Source organism: Cervus elaphus, chromosome 31, assembly GCF_910594005.1.
Source record: "Cervus elaphus chromosome 31, mCerEla1.1, whole genome shotgun sequence".
Taxonomy (NCBI): Eukaryota; Metazoa; Chordata; class Mammalia; order Artiodactyla; family Cervidae; genus Cervus; species Cervus elaphus.
The window spans coordinates 42,943,395-42,959,365 of NC_057845.1; the positions used below are offsets into that span (position 1 = coordinate 42,943,395).

Here is a 15,971-nt window from a genome sequence, read left to right on the forward strand (position 1 = left end):
TGGAGTGGGTTGCCATTCCCTTCTCCAGGGGATCTTCCTGACCCAGGGACCAAACCTGGGTCTCCCGCATTGCAGGCAGATTCTTAACCATCTGAGCCACTATGGAAAAGTCAAGACAATTTCTTGAGTAACCAAAGTTCCCAAAGTCCTGTTTTTTTCTTTTGTAGCAGATTGGGGAGAGATGATTTAGATAATTGAATACTTACTCCTCTTAAAACTTGGTATATGAAGACTTCCCTGGTGATCCAGTGGCTAAGCTCCCAATGCAGGGGGACTGGGTCTGATCCCTGGTCAGGAAACTAGATCCCACACTCTGCAACTAAAGAACCCACATGCTATAATGAAGACCAAAGATCGTACGTGCCACAACTAAGACCTGGCAGCTAAATAAATAAATAAATATTAAAAAAAAAAAAACCTGGTATACATCATCAAGGGTTTTAACTTTTCTGCTTTAAAGCATCCCTCATCAAAGAAATTAAAAAATGTTTCTGAACTGTAAAGAATATGAAGAATTGTCTCTTCTACAATATGCTCCAAGAAGGTTCTGATATCACAAACATCTTAGTTATTATCTTTACTTTTTCGTATTTAAAAATAATTTCATTCCTATTCCTTTTAAATCATCTTCCTTCCCCTTTGTTCATGTTCTATATTCTGTTTCCCTTGTTTTTTAGTTTTTAAATTTATATTGAAGTAGCGCTGATTAATAATATTGTGTTAGTTTCAGATATACAGCAAAGTGATTCAGGACTTTGGGAACTTTGGTTATTCAAGAAATTGTCTTCTATAGAACACACTAGCTGAATTAAATGGAGCTATCCACTTTAGAAAAGGGTTAGTCACTCGTGTCAGACTCTCTGAGCCCTCATGGACTGTAGCCTGCCCGGCTCCTCTGTCCATGGGATTCTCAGGCAAGAATACTGGAGTGGGTTGCCATGCCCTTCTCCAGGAGATCTTCCCAACCCAGGGATCGAACCCTGGTCTCCTGCATTGCAGGCGGATTCTTTGTCATCTGAGCCATCCACTTAAAAGCCCGAGAGCTTTTAAAGAGAAAAGACATAAGTAATCTGGAACTGTTGAAACCTGAAGAGCTCCACAGAGGCAGTCAGAAAACTAATTCATAGGGAATCTCCACAGCTCAGAGCAGGAAAAATTAAACTTTCACACTTCCAGAAAAGCAATTGGAAAGAGAGGTAGAAAACCTATTCTCTATTTCAATATCCAAGTTTCTTTTTTTTTTAATTGAAGTATAGTTGATTTGAAATGTTGTGTTAGTTTCAGGTGTACAACAAAGTGTGCTTTGCATGTAAGAAACAGATTTACTTCTTTGAATTATCAAATTTTCACTTCTGTTGACTCTTCCATTTTTGGTGAACTTTTTTTTAACATTTAAGATATCCTTTGTAGTGAAAAATTATTCAAGGATGTTAAGTCTATATCCAACTCTGCGACCCCAGGGATTGTAGTCCACAGAATTTTCCAGGCAAGAGTACTGGAGTGGGTTGCCATGTCCCTCTCCAGGGGATTTTCCTGACCCAGGGATCAAACCAGGGTCTCCTGCATTGCAGGCAGACACTTTACCTCTGAGCCACCAGGGAAGCCCTATAAGAATCACTACATGTGCTTAATTAATGGGCAGCACATAGTTTAGTATCACTTACTTTGGCACAAAAAAATAATGAGGGAGAAGGGTTTGGTTGCCCTCCTTGATTAAGAGTAAAATTCCTTGCATTTCCTAGTGAAAAACAGGCTGAGTAAATTTTCAGCTTCTGATATTAGAGACACCCTTCTTCCCTTCAAAATCTATTATGAGACTACCACCACCCATCAATTTGCCTAAATTATTCTATATTTCTTTATAATAGTTTTAAAATATTTTTTGCCTTTGGTGTAAATAACTTGAGTTTATTATTCATTGAATTAAGCAGTGTCCATATTGTTAGTCCTTAACATTTATATGAAAGTAAATTTTAAACAACAGTATTTGAGGAGAAAAAAATCTTTTTGTTTTTCATTGTTTTATTTTCCTGCCTTTGTTTCACTCAGTATGATTCTGAAACAACTGTTGACTTTGGGCTATTTCTTTTTTAAAAAATCTATCTTATGTTCAAGTTTAAAGAAGTAGCAGAGCATAGGTGTTGAGATTCCCAGTTCTAGAGTCAGATTGACTGAGTCTGAATCCACACTCCACCAGTTATTACTAAGTGTGTAACTGTGGGCAAGTTTTTTAACCTCTGTCCCTCACCTTCCACATCTGGACAACAGGGATGAAAAGAGTGAGAATGATAGTGCCTATTACACAGGGTGTTATAAAGATTAAATGAATTAATAGAGAGAGAAAAATTTAAACTGTCCTCAGTGGATGTTATTATTATTATATTTCAAATTTCCATAAGGCTTTTGACACAGGCATCTCTAAGAGACTGTTTCTAACTATAACCTAGCCTAATGATTTCATAGTTTTATGGAAATGTCTCAAGGTACAACATCTTGAAGCATATTTTTAAAAAAAGAAGAAAACAGGGCTTCCTGGGTGGTGCTAGGGGTGAAGAATCCACCTGTCAATGCAGGAGGTGCAAGAGATGTGGGTTTGATCCTTGGGAAGATCCCCTGGATTAGGAAATGGCAATCCACTTTAGTATTCTTGCCTGGAAAATTCCATGGACAGAGGAGTCTGGCAAGCTATAGTCCATGGAGACGTAAAGAGTCTGACATGACTGAGCAACTGAACACACACATACACATAGGAAAAAATCAATCCTATGCTATCTCTTTTCATGATCTTACTTTTTTTTTTTCATGAATGGATATCTTAAAGGAAATGAATCCAAATAAGCCTTCCTTTTTGAAATCAAAACCCTTTGTTGAGGCTGATGACAGGAAATCCCTTGGGAATGGAAGGAGTTGAGGGAAAAGAGGAACATTCTAGTTCTGTGGTCAGAGGGGGCCCCCACGCTCCCCTGCTGGTCCTGTGAGCCAAGATAAACAAGCTTGGCAAGGAATGCCTTGCTCACTCCACCCCATCAACTTGAAGGTGAAGGTTTTCAACTGCGGTATTGCTACTCCACCCAAATTCTGTTCCATTTTTAATTTAGCTTTGTGATAAAGTGAATTGTATCCATTTTTTAAAAAGTCTTGAAGGTGTGGCTGACAAGGAAAGCAATATCCTGCCACAGGTTCAGACTTGAAAGGCCCACCAGCCCTAGCTCATGGCCCACCCTCTCTAGTCTGGTTTGTATAGCTCAGGCTCTGCATTTTGTTCCATAAAAGCAACAACATCTACATACCTTACCACCTGGGAAAATGCCATAAAATGTCCCTAGTTGTGTGTGCCCTGGCAAACACCCAGGTAGATGACTGAGCTCACCCTGACCAGTCACAGAAAGAACATTAGTGTACTTTGCTTCCCTCAACAATGTGTTGCTGTAACTCTGCATGAAAATCAAGTGTTTGCAAGTTAAATCACTTCTTGAATGCACTGGGAATTTGCTGCTTAATAAATGCTGCAGCAGGTTATTTACTGAATAATAAAATCCCTTTTTAAAGTAACAATGACCCTTTAGTTTATCTGTTTTCACATATAGAATTTTGGAATATGATTTTCCTTAAAGCAAGTTTAGCATTAGTTTTCTATGTGTGCTTAGTCGCTTGGTCATGTCCAACTCTGCAACCCTATGGACTGTAGCCCACCAGACGCCTCCATTCTTGGGATTCTCTAGGCAAAAATACTGGAGTGGGTAGCCTTTCCCTTCTCCAGGAGATCTTCCCAACCCAGGGATCAGACCCCAGTCTCCTGCTTTGCAGGCAGATTCTTCACTGTCTGAGCCACCAGGGAAGCTCCAGTTTCCTACCATCATTTCAGTTCAGTTCAATTGAGTCGCTCAGTCGTGTCCAACTCTTTGCGACCCCATGAATCGCAGCACGCCAGGCCTCCCTGTCCATCACCAATTCCCGGAGTTTACTCAAACTCATGTCCATCGAGTCAGTGATGCCATCCAGCCATCTCATCCTCTGTCATCCCCTTCTCCTCCTGCCCCCAATCCCTCCCAGCATCAGGGTCTTTTCCAATGAGTCAACTCTTCGCATGAGGTGGCCAAAGTATTGGAGTTTCAGCTTCAGCATCAGTCCTTCCAATGAACACCCAGGACTGATCTCCTTTAGGATGGACTGGTTGGATCTCCTTGCAGTCCAAGGGACTCTCAAGAGTCTTCTCCAACACCACAGTTCAAAAGCATCAATTCTCTGGCACTCAGCTTTCTTCACAGTCCAACTCTCACATCCATACATGACCACTGGAAAAACCATAGCCTTGACCAGACGGACCTTAGTTGGCAAAGTGATGTCTCTGCTTTTTAATATGCTATCTAGGTTGGTTATAATTTTCCTTCCAAGGTGTAAGCGTCTTTTAATTTCATGGCTGCAATCACCATCTGCAGTGATTCTGGAGCCCCAAAAAGTAAAGTCTGACACTGTTTCCACTGTCTCCCCATCTATTTCCCATGAAGTGATGGGATCAGATGCCATGATCTTAGTTTTCTGAATGTTGAGCTTTAAGCCAACTTTTTCACTCTCCTCTTTCACTTTCATCAAGAGGCTCTTTACTTCCTCTTCACTTTCTGCCATAAAGATGGCATCATCTAGGTGTCACTTAATCTTTGACAGCTCAGTTTTCTTTAGGGGAATATTAGAGCACCTGACTCAATGACCTCTCCAATCCCTCCCAGCTTGAAATTCATTTTCTTACCAAGGCAGTCTAGGCATAATTGGATATATGTCTTTTTTCTTGGTTATTCTCTCTGATTTTATCACTCCATTCATAGTCTAAGGAAGAGTATGCTTCCACCAACAGTTTGTGGAAGAGTTCCATTTGACATTTCACAATGGCCTAGAAAGCTACAGCCATAGTCAACTGATATTTTGAAGATCCTCAAAGATCTCTTCCCATTGCTACCTTCCCTGCTTTATTTTTGGTCCAGAGAAAAATCATTTTCAAATATCAGAACTGCTTCTATCAACTTCACAGATCAAGACCTTCTTTCTGGATGGTTCCCTGAAGCATAATGCACTACATACAATATTGAATTATTTGCTATGAGTACCAATGATGCACAAAAGGAAGATCAGGTTAACTTCATACCCTGGAAAAAGAGTACTACAGGTTAATTAGGTTACTCGCCCAAGCCACCCAGTCAGTAACTAATGAAGGTAAACACACTTATTTCTGTAACAGAATTACTAGCCTGTACTGCTTAAAATGGAAATGTCTGACAACAGAAACATTTTAGTTAAAAACTTTCCTTATCATCCCCACTGAACATCACACTCTTCATTCAGGGAAACTATGCCTTCACCAACACATCCTTGGAATAATCTCAAGAACAAAAGGTAACTGAAAGGTAATATATATGAGCTATTGGCAGTATGCCTCAGTTTATAGAAGCAACAAGTCTCTAAAAACAAGTATAACTATTATTAATAGCATTTTGATTCCCCTGTGGCTGAAGAAGTACTTTCATATTAATGTAAACATTTGATGTCACAGGGATAGGAAAGAGTCTGTGATTTACATCCGCATTATTTCATCTAATTGCATAAACTTATGTGATAATAGGAAATGGCTTGGCAAACTTCAAGGAGTGAGCATCGTATTTGGCGTTATTATTGGCTGTAGAAATAGCATTGTAAACTATTAGCTGACATTTAAAAGATTATTAGAAGATAGTACGAAACACTTTATGCCAGTAAATATGACTACTTATGTGAAATTATTACCAGACTGACACCAAAAAGAATAGAAAACCTGAATTGTCTGATATTACAAAAGAAATTAAATCTATTTTAATAAGCCTTCCCACAAAGAAAACTCTACTTACCAAATAGTTTCACCAGTGAATTATTTCATAATTTAAAGAATAAATAACACTAGCACCAATACTTCCAGAGAATAGAAAAATTGGATAAGAGACACTTTTCTATTATTTATCACCCCAGCAGAACCTTACAAGGACATTACAAGAAAGAAAAATAGTAAACAGAGAGAAGCAAAAATCATAAACAACAGTAGCATGACCAAATGGGCTCTTTTCAGGAATGCAAGGATGGTTTATGATTCAAAAATTAATCAATGTAATTCGCCACATTTACAGAAAAAAAAAAAAGGAGAAATCATGTAACATGCAATAGTTTCAAAAAATTTTTGATAAAATTCAATACCCATTAATGATAAAACTATCTCGCAAACCAAGGAGACTTTTTTAATCTGATAGTGTATTTACAAAAGTCTTACAACAAACATTATCCTTACTTGTGAATTTTGGAACAAGGCAAGGATGCCCACTATGATCATTTTTGTTTGAATTATAGTTAAGGTCCCAGTCAATGCAATAAGACAAAAAACAAACAAACAAAAAAAGGCATAAGAATAGGAAAGGGGAAATATAATTTTCATTATTCATTATTAAAATTAATAATGCATATATAAGCCCATTGGATATAAGTTTCAATATACAAAAAATTATTCATTTCTATACAAACATTATACAAATAGAAAATGAAACTTTTAAAAGATATCATTTACAATAGCATTTAAAGCATTAACTTATTAGTTATGTGCAAAGAAATTTAGAGAACAGACATCAAGAAATGACTATTTTAAAAGTAATAATCTGATGGGACAAGTGCTGAAGAAAAATAGATCAAAAACCCATGTAAATATAACTAAATTTTGATAGTAATTTTCTAAAACCAATCTCCAAATCTTCATTCCTCTTTCTCTCTTTCGTTAGCTGCTACATTTCTTAAAAGCAGGCTATCATAATTCACTGATAACATCAGAAAATAGAAATGGACTTTAGGACAGTTTCCATCAAAGCCACTGGTTTTAAATTGGTTTTATGTCTTAGATAGAAGTAGAGTCCCAAAAGGAAATAACTCATGATGGTCTGGGTCTTTCTGGCTCTCTTAAAAAACATGTAATCAGATAGCTTCTTCAAGCAGAACACCTTAAAGGATATCACATGAAAATACACAATGTGTCCATAGAAGCAATTTTGAATAGAAAACTTCTGAATACCATCTCAAGCAAGGTCTAAAGAACTCAGTATTATGTGACCTTTTGATGAGTTTGCTAGACAGCAGGGCGACCTGCAAGTGTTCCTTTCCACTTTTCCATAGGGTTCCTCACTCGGAACAACTCCAGCTATCTACGGGAAAGCTCTACAAGATGAAAAGCTAAGATTTGGTCACTTACACACAAACCACAAATGAATTACCCAGGGTGGGCTGGCAGAGGGATTTGAACTTAAGGACATGGGACAGTCTACACAGGTTGCCAATGGTTTGTGAGTGTTGTGAGAAAAGCAAAAAACCTTCCTGGCATAATTTACACTGGACAATATGAACACATTCCAGTCAATCTACTTCACAGACATGATCTCATTGGTCTCCCCAACATCCTTACAAGGAAATGAGGGGGACGAAAGTAACTCCACCCTTTAAGCCAAAAGCCCCATCTTGCACTCCCACTTGTGGGTATGCGTGGGTGGAACACATTTATACAGGGAACAAATTACCATCTTCTTTGCTTCCTCTCAACATGTGGGTGAACAAGTTTGCCTTTCTCTGCTTGAGGCCATACAATTCCCCAAGCAACTTGTCTGAAATGTTGGGGACTGAGTCACCAGCCAGCGATATTCTGAGACAACTAACTGCTGGTTTGTTTCTCAACCATTGTTTGGCCATTCTGACTTGGACTTGATACACCATGTAACGTAAGTGCCTGGGATGAAATCTTCCTCGTTGGCCTACAGCAGACTTTTAAGAAAGGGAAGACAGTGGTGAATATGGAAAAGGAGTCACTTCAACTTCTGTAATAGAAGGATATGTCTCTAGCACTATGCTCATCTAGAAGATACGTTAAGACTAGGTAGTTAGCACATTGAGTATTCAGAAGTTCTCTCAGATAGTAAACTGGATAACCATTATTCTGGGTATTTTTAACTTTTGCAACTAGATTGCCTCTCAGGACTTTTTTCACTCCTCCCTTTGTGTACTTAAAAGAAATGTGGCAGAATTGTTCAAATTCACCATTAAAACAGTTGCTAATAATTATAATTTTGAGGAGAGCTCATAGGGAAAGAGAATGTTTTAAGATCAAAAAGCCATTGGATAGCATTTTCACATTAAGAAATATAAGATAATTTATTCAAAACCAACACCTTAGGACACATATCTGAGTGTTCTAGACTTAAAGATATGCTTATATTTTTCTTTCTCCCACTACAAATAGAAATGCTCCAAATATTGAGGAATGAAAGCACAGGAGATCATTCCCCATATAAATGTTGACATACAAATTCACTCCAACCACAAATGGATATCTCTGATTGGTATAAAACTCAGCAGCTTCTAGCTCATCTGAGATGAGCACCATATGTGACATAATAATGCATTATTTCACTAAAGCTTTCAGAGCTTAAGAAAATAGCCTGAGGAATAAGACTGCTCCTTTCTGAGCCAAGGTTGCAATCTTCTAAGTCCAAGATGTGCTTAAAAAACAGTCATTAGGTAATTGTAAAAGCCAAGGGAGATCAGTTTAAGAATATGAAATAATATGACGACCAACTGCCCTTTTCTGTGTTCAATCCAGACAGAAGCTGGACACGTAGGAATTGATATTTGTATAACAAAGAAGGAGAATGAGGGAACAATCTTCCCACCTATATTCTCTTTGTAGGATTTTATTACTATCTGCTCTTTATCCACCAGAAAAGGGGAAAATTATATTTGTTCAGAACATTATGGACAGTCTTTCCCTATCTTTCTATGACATAGTTTCAGCTCGTTATTAGGCAGTTTCATTTCATCTATCAATAGTAGCCTATCAGTTTACTGCAATTAACATAAAAGGCAGTTCTTGATATCAAATAAAGAGCCTTGAAGTCAGAATACTTCACTCCCATTAACTTGGCATATGGTCATGAGACATGAGATAAATTATCTCCACAGGTCTTTCCAGAATTATTCTATTCTTTTTGCAAATCAGTTTATATTTGTAGAAAAGGTTCAATCTGTTTCTGGCATGGCAATGGCCAAGTCAGAATCTCAATTTGAGATAGTAAGAAAATAGGCCAACACATTACACATTTTCAAGATGAATTATTGTGGATAAAAGATATATAAATATGGATTGGGGTGTATTTTTAATATCCAGGAAAATTTTCATCCCTGAGTTACTTCATTAGCAACTGTTTCATCATCTATCCTTGGCTGAAATTTTCCTGTAAATCTAGGTCAGAAATTATAGACTCTATTTTCAAAGAAAAATCTCTCGTATTTTCCATCTGCAAAATTTTTACACCAATGGCCTAATTTCTTAAAGGGTCCAAAGGGGACTGAAAGATTAGAGTGAGAAAAAATTATGTAGACACAGTTTCTGACTGGGGAGTGTATTTAGTCTAGAAACAAAACCTCTGAAGTGTGGCTGATTTAATAAAAGTCATCAAGAATACAAAAGACCAGCTGCTCTGAATTTCCTCAGAGACTAGAACCCGAGAAAACCGCCTTCAATTACAGCAGAAAGTGGTACTTTGGATTAGACCCAAAGAAGAATTTCCTGGTTAGGTCTCTGAAACAAGTTACTAAGTAAGATTGTCACTGCCTCTCAAGGATACCTTGACACTGGGATAAATAATAGCCCATGTGTATGAAGGGCTTCTACATTCAGGCTCCGCACTAAACATGTTAACATTCCTTATGTCTTCATGTCAGTACAACAAATCTATGGGAGAAATATTGTTGTCCTCATTTTATCAATGGGAAGACTATGGTTTGTTAAGGAGCTCACATGCAGAGGAGCTGGGATGTGAACTCAAAGATTTAGACTCCAGAGCCAACTCTCTCCATCGTTAGGATTGATGCAATGGTGATGCAACAAGAAAGAGTAGCTATTAGATTTGATGTTCAAGTGTAGGAAGACCCTCATAATCTGACATTCTCCGTCAACTATGAAATCATTGGAAAAGGCTTCAGTGACTTAGAAGTGTGTTAACACAGAATTTATGAGAACTTAAGAGTTTTGTGATTTCAGGTATGTCACTTACCCTCTCTGATGCAGTTTCCTCTCTCAACTTATTCAACACTATCCATTAAGCACTTACATAGATCAGAATTCAATGGTGAAGAAAATCTGGAAAATGAGAGCAATACTAACTACACCTTGCATTGCTGTGGTTACCACTCAAAGAGTTCCTTTCCCACTCTCCCTCTGCACAAGGGTCTATGGTGATAGAGGAAGAACTTTTGATATTATGTGTGAGAAATATGCTAAGTGCAGAAAGGGAGACTAGAGAATTGTTATCTTCTGAGAGAGAGATGACTTTTCCAGAAAAAGTCCAAAGAGAAGAAGCACCAGTTTGTTTGTTTGTTTTTTAATTATTTGCTTTCTCCTTTGTACTTTCCTACCTCTATTACAGTGCTTATCATATTCTAATAATCCTCTCACATGTCTTTCTTCCCAGTGAGATTCTGGATTCTAGAATTGTTCCATATTTACCAAATTCATACCGAGACCTGAGCCTAGCAGACTATAGGCATTCATAAAATATCTGTTGAATGAATGAATGAAGGTTCTTAATTGGAAAAAGAAGAAAATCACAGGAGAAAAAATATAAATTGAATCTTATTTCCTTTACTAAGATTGATAGACCATTCATTGAAGATGGAAATTCTTTTTTGCCTTATTTAGGTGTGGGAAGAGCTATAACTAAATACAATACCGAAGCATCTTTCATGATTGTTCAAAACTTCCAGAACTCCCTTCGCAGCAGCTCTTAAGGAGCAGGACAAATTCTGGTTAGTGAGAGGGAGTGGGTGGGCCTTCTGGGAATCAGGTTGATAAAACCGCATGATTTCTTCCATCCTGGGTTTTGGTGACTCAGTGATACCAAATGAATCCTGGGGAACCCTTCCAATCATATGATTCTTTCCAGTTACCCTGACTGTACCTTAAACAAGCTCCTATAAAAAGAAGAGTCCAGATACTTAACCCAATATTGTCATGTGGCAAACATTCTGTTTTTATATCAGTAGATTCTTGCAGCCAAGCACAAGCGCTATGAATGTCAACTAGGAGCGTCTGTGGCTTTGCTTCCATATGATCAGAAGAGTAGGATGAAAAATCAAACACTTTCTGAAACCAGGTTTGGGGGCTGAGATCTGAAGGGAGCGAATTTTTTATGTGGATTAGCTAAGTTCAGATTGACTGTCCAGAGCAGTCAGACAGATTCAGGTCCTGGGAACCTGCCACATTGTCAGAATGTCTTGCATTCACTCAGGCTTTCGGCATCAGGTTATGTGAGCCAAACATGCTATGGGGACCACACTTAGGATATGAGTTTACCAGAAGGGCAGTCACATTTATCACTGTGCATGGAGCACTTTCTGGGTGAGTCTGACTGTACTAGACATTTTATATACATTCTCTATAATCCTAAAAATATTCCTAAAGATAAAGGCAGAGGTCATTATTCCCATTTTATATCATATTCCCATTTTATAAAAAGGGGCTTCAGAGAGGTTATAGAAACTCCCCAATTACTGTCCAGCTACTAAGTCAGAGTCAGGATTTAAAGTCAAATGCCTGTCTCTGCTTGCCTTTCAGAGTGGCACACAGTTGACCATTTACAAGCATCTGAGCCCCAGAGCTCTGAAAAGATAGAAAGTAGACACAAAGAATTATTGAATGAGTAGTTTGACATTTGGTTTAAATCAGTTGTACATTTTTTCCTACTGAAATGGAGAGTGTCGGATCTCAACCACCCATTTTCCATTGCTCTGTGAATTGTCAGTATTATTATAATGATAGAATCATTTCCTAAGGTAGAGTATTTTCTTTAAAATGTCTGAATTTGGCACCTTGCAGAATAATTTTCTGAACGGGAATTGTGCTTCCATTACCTAATTGCAAAAGGTTGCCAAAATTTTAAAAGGTTCTGGGAAGGGGAGGCAGTGCAAAAATTCAAGTGGCCCTCAAGGTCTCACTCTTAAAAGAAATGGAAATTTTTTGGACTGAATTGTCATCCTATTTGTTGGTGTAACTACAACAGGAAAGGGAGAATACAAGGCAACACTTTTCTCCCCAGCTTCTCCAGTAATACCTACAACTGAATTATGCTATTCACAAAGAAAATATTTGAGTATTTTGCAAATTTTAACATCTTTGAAAAAAATGTTAATCTACTACTTTAATGTCTCACTCTAAGGAATAAATAAATTTATTCTTAATGTAATAAAAACTCTAAATAAAAAATATGTCAGTCAACTACATTGAAAGCTCAGTCAGTAAGAAGACGAATGCAAAAAATACAAAATACAGTATAAAAAGCTGATGGAAAGGCATGCGTGATAACACCATTCTGCTGCCATCAAAAGCAGTAAGAAAGAATAAGAATTTTTTATACCCATGGTGAGTCCAGAATATAAATATCTTTCAAATGCCACACATTTCAGTTTTTCATTTTGGAATTGTATTTTATATTCATAACTATGAAATAATATTAATTTAGCCATGTTCTACTGAATAAGAAATTAGTATATTACTTCCATCTTTGCTAATTTTTCTTTCTCAGTTTCCTCTTGAACTTAAAAATCTGCCAAATAAAAGTGTGTCAATTCGAAGAAAAGAAACGAGAGTGACCCTTCTCTGCACTGTCTAGACCATACACTATGTCCTAAACATTTTTCTCCCCTTTTCTCTATGTTGTAGAATTTTAAAGTCTTAAAAAATTCTCCTACTGGGTTTCCACATAGAGTAAAAAATTTTATTTTCAATCCAAACATGTATAATTTATCTCTGGATACTAAAAGCGTATGGCCGGGTCATGTTGATTTTTGCTTATTTAAGTCCATAATATGGCAATAAATAGAATAAGTTCTTAATAAGAGTGATAATTCATCCACTGCGGCAATTTTCCATGATTAACAAAAATACAGATATAATAGTCAGGCCCACGTGAGGGTGAGCATGTGATATACCCATGTGAGGTACTTAGCTGGGGGCTTGGCAACCTTTTCAATCATACAAAGGTTTTTATTTTTGCCATTTTTGTTTTCAGTATTACAGAAAATAAGTCGCTTCTAATAAATATTTTGATGCTATCTCTGTTCTTTATCAAATGCTTGAAGAGAAATATCCCAAAGGTAGTAACTTTTGAAAATTTCAGAACCATATGCAGCCTAAAATTTCCCAGATGAGGCAAAATAAATTTAAACAATAGGCTGCATCCTCAAAACAATAGTCATGGGTTATATTTTTGATTGAAGACCTGCACTCAACTTTTAATAGAATTTACCACAATATTAAATAATATTAGTGGGATGCTTTATTCAATTTAGTACGAACCTTTTTATAGTATGTGAAAATTTAAAAAAGAGAACAATGAAGTAGCTAATCATTCATTTCACTTCTTGCTAGTTTATTCTATAGATTTCAGATGGACCTAGAAATGATCATATTATGTGAAGTCAGAGAAAGGCAAATGTCAAATGATATCACTTATATGTAGAATCTCATTTTAAAAAAATGATGCAAATGGACTTGTGTACAAAACAGAAATAGGCTCATGGACATAGGAAACAAACTTACAGTTATCAAAAAGGAAAAAGGAGAGAGAGGAATAAATTGGGAGCTTGGAATTAACATGTACACATTATTATATATAAAACAGAGAACCAGCAAAGACCTACTTATGTAGCACAGGGAACTATACTCAGTATCTTGCAATAACATATAAAGGAAAAGAATATGAATAAGAATATATATATGTGTGTGTGTGTATAACTGAATCACTTTACTATACATCTAAAATTAACACAACTTTATAAATCAACTATACTTCAATTTTTTAAAAAAATAGATTTTAGAGAGTGCAAATCCATAAAAGGGTCAATGAAGTAGGAACCAGGGGACCCTGGGGAGAGAGCTATACCACAGCCAGGAGACAGAGAAATACTTTCCCTCCGCCAGACTAATGAGAACAGTGAAGTTTCAAGAAGAGGTCTCCCAAGGCCCAGAGGCAGAAATATTAAGTCTTAAAGGCAGGAGAGAGACTTCCCTGGTGGTCCAGAGGTCAAGAATCCAAGTGTTCAATGCAGGGGCCTTGAGTTAGATCCCTGGTCAGGGAACTATATCCCCCATGCCACAGCTAAGACGTGGTGCAGCCAAATAAATAAAGAAATATGTTTTTTAAAAAGCAGAAGAACATTAGGTGCCAGCTGACTGGGCCACATATAGGGCACTCCTACTATATAAGTGCTCAGCGTGATCACCACAGTGACCTCAGCTAAGCTCTATAACTGCCCATCTTGGAAAATCCAGAAGCCATGGAACCACCAGGCAGCAGGTGGGCAGCCACATTAGAGAAATAAAATTTGAGTCCCACCACCCCCTACTGCCTTTTTGACATTAGACAACTCACTGAAACTTTCAGTTCCCATTTCTTAATCAGCAAAACAGATTGAGGATAACAATTAAGGACTATAAGACAACAGAGGTAAAAAGCACTTTGTGAGCTATTGGGCAGCATTCGAATGTCAGCTACCCTTATCTGTTCATGTGTCTTTGTGTGGATGTGTGTTTTTGTTGTTGTTTAGTCGCTAAGTCGTGTCTGACTCTTTGTGACCCCATGAACCATAGCCCACCAGGCTCCTCTCTCCAGGCAAGAATACTGGAGTGGGGGGGCCATTTCTTTCTCCAAGGGATCTTCGCGACCCAGGGATCAAATGCACGTCTCCTTCATTGGAAGGCTGATTCTTTACCCCTGAGTCACCTGGGAAGCCCCCGTGGATGTGTGTACTATTTATTAAATAAGTCTAAGTTTTTCACACTTCACAGATGGAGAGGGTAGATGAGAGTGCTGCCCTTGGCGTGATGAGGTTGGTTGTGGCGAGCTGTGCCTAGGTAGGAGGTTATACACACATCACACCAGTGAGTACACACACCGTGTGTTAACAGCTGCAAACCTCCATGCTGCACCCTGGACATCACCTGACTGCTTAGAACCGTACTGGATACGGGCCAGAGAAAAACAGGATAGCGCTCGTACTCAGGGTTCAGACTGGAAAGCAAGATTTTAGAGAGGCTGCAGTGAGAAACATCATGATCATCTTATGATACCAACCAACTCAATATGGTTGCTGTAAAAACGAATAAAACCATTCAAGTGAGAGCATAACAAATGTTTATAATCTTGGGGAGTTCATGAAGAATTGTTACAGCTACTCTGACAATAGTTCCTCATACTTTTGCAGCTTCCAAACCACTTGATGGGTTATTTTGCCCATAAATTGTCTGTAAAAGAAGGCAGCATAAAGTTGGCTTATTTAAGATTCTATCAATTAGCTGTTATACCACCAACCCTTCTTCTTCAGTAAGATCATCCATCCTCATGCAAAACCCCCAAGTGCCTCCCCTACTCTTAGAGGAAAAGTGTTCCAAATAGCTATAGTGCTAACTATAATTTTTGTCCTAATGCAGTAAAATCTGAAATCCATTTCTACTATCTGTGGAAATACATATAGTGGAAATAATATGTGGAAATATCCATTCTCAAAGCATACCAAATGATAGTGTATCAGTTCCTTATTCCTGCTGTGACAAATCACCACAAATTTAGGAGCATAAAGCAGCACAAGTTCAGTATCCTACAGCTCTGGCAGTCAGAAGTCCAAAAGTCTATAGGTCTAAAATCAAAGTCTTAGCAGGGATATAATCCGTCTGAAACTAGAGGGGAAAATCTATTTCCTTGCCTTTTTAAATCTTTCAAAGACAGCCTGCATTCCTTGGTGTATGGCCTCTTCCTCAATTTTCAATCACATCACTGCCACCTTTGCCTTCATCATCACATCTCCTTTTCTGACCCTGACCCTCTCGCCTCCCTTTTTATAGATTTAAAACCCTTATGATTAGATTA

General features: G+C 37.7%; 1 protein-coding gene across 4 annotated transcripts in view; it reads left to right on the forward strand.

The window, feature by feature from the left end:
* The window catches only part of COL8A1 (collagen type VIII alpha 1 chain), a 156,820-nt gene that overhangs the window by 33,694 nt on the left and 107,155 nt on the right, over positions 1–15,971 (forward strand). The window contains exon 1 of one of the 4 annotated variants that reach the window (XM_043892569.1): positions 10,772–10,854. The exons of the other annotated variants lie outside the window; for them this stretch is intronic. The gene's annotated coding sequence lies outside the window, so the exon portion shown is untranslated. Of the gene's footprint in view, positions 1–10,771; positions 10,855–15,971 lie in introns of those variants that run through there. 4 annotated transcript variants of the gene reach the window in all.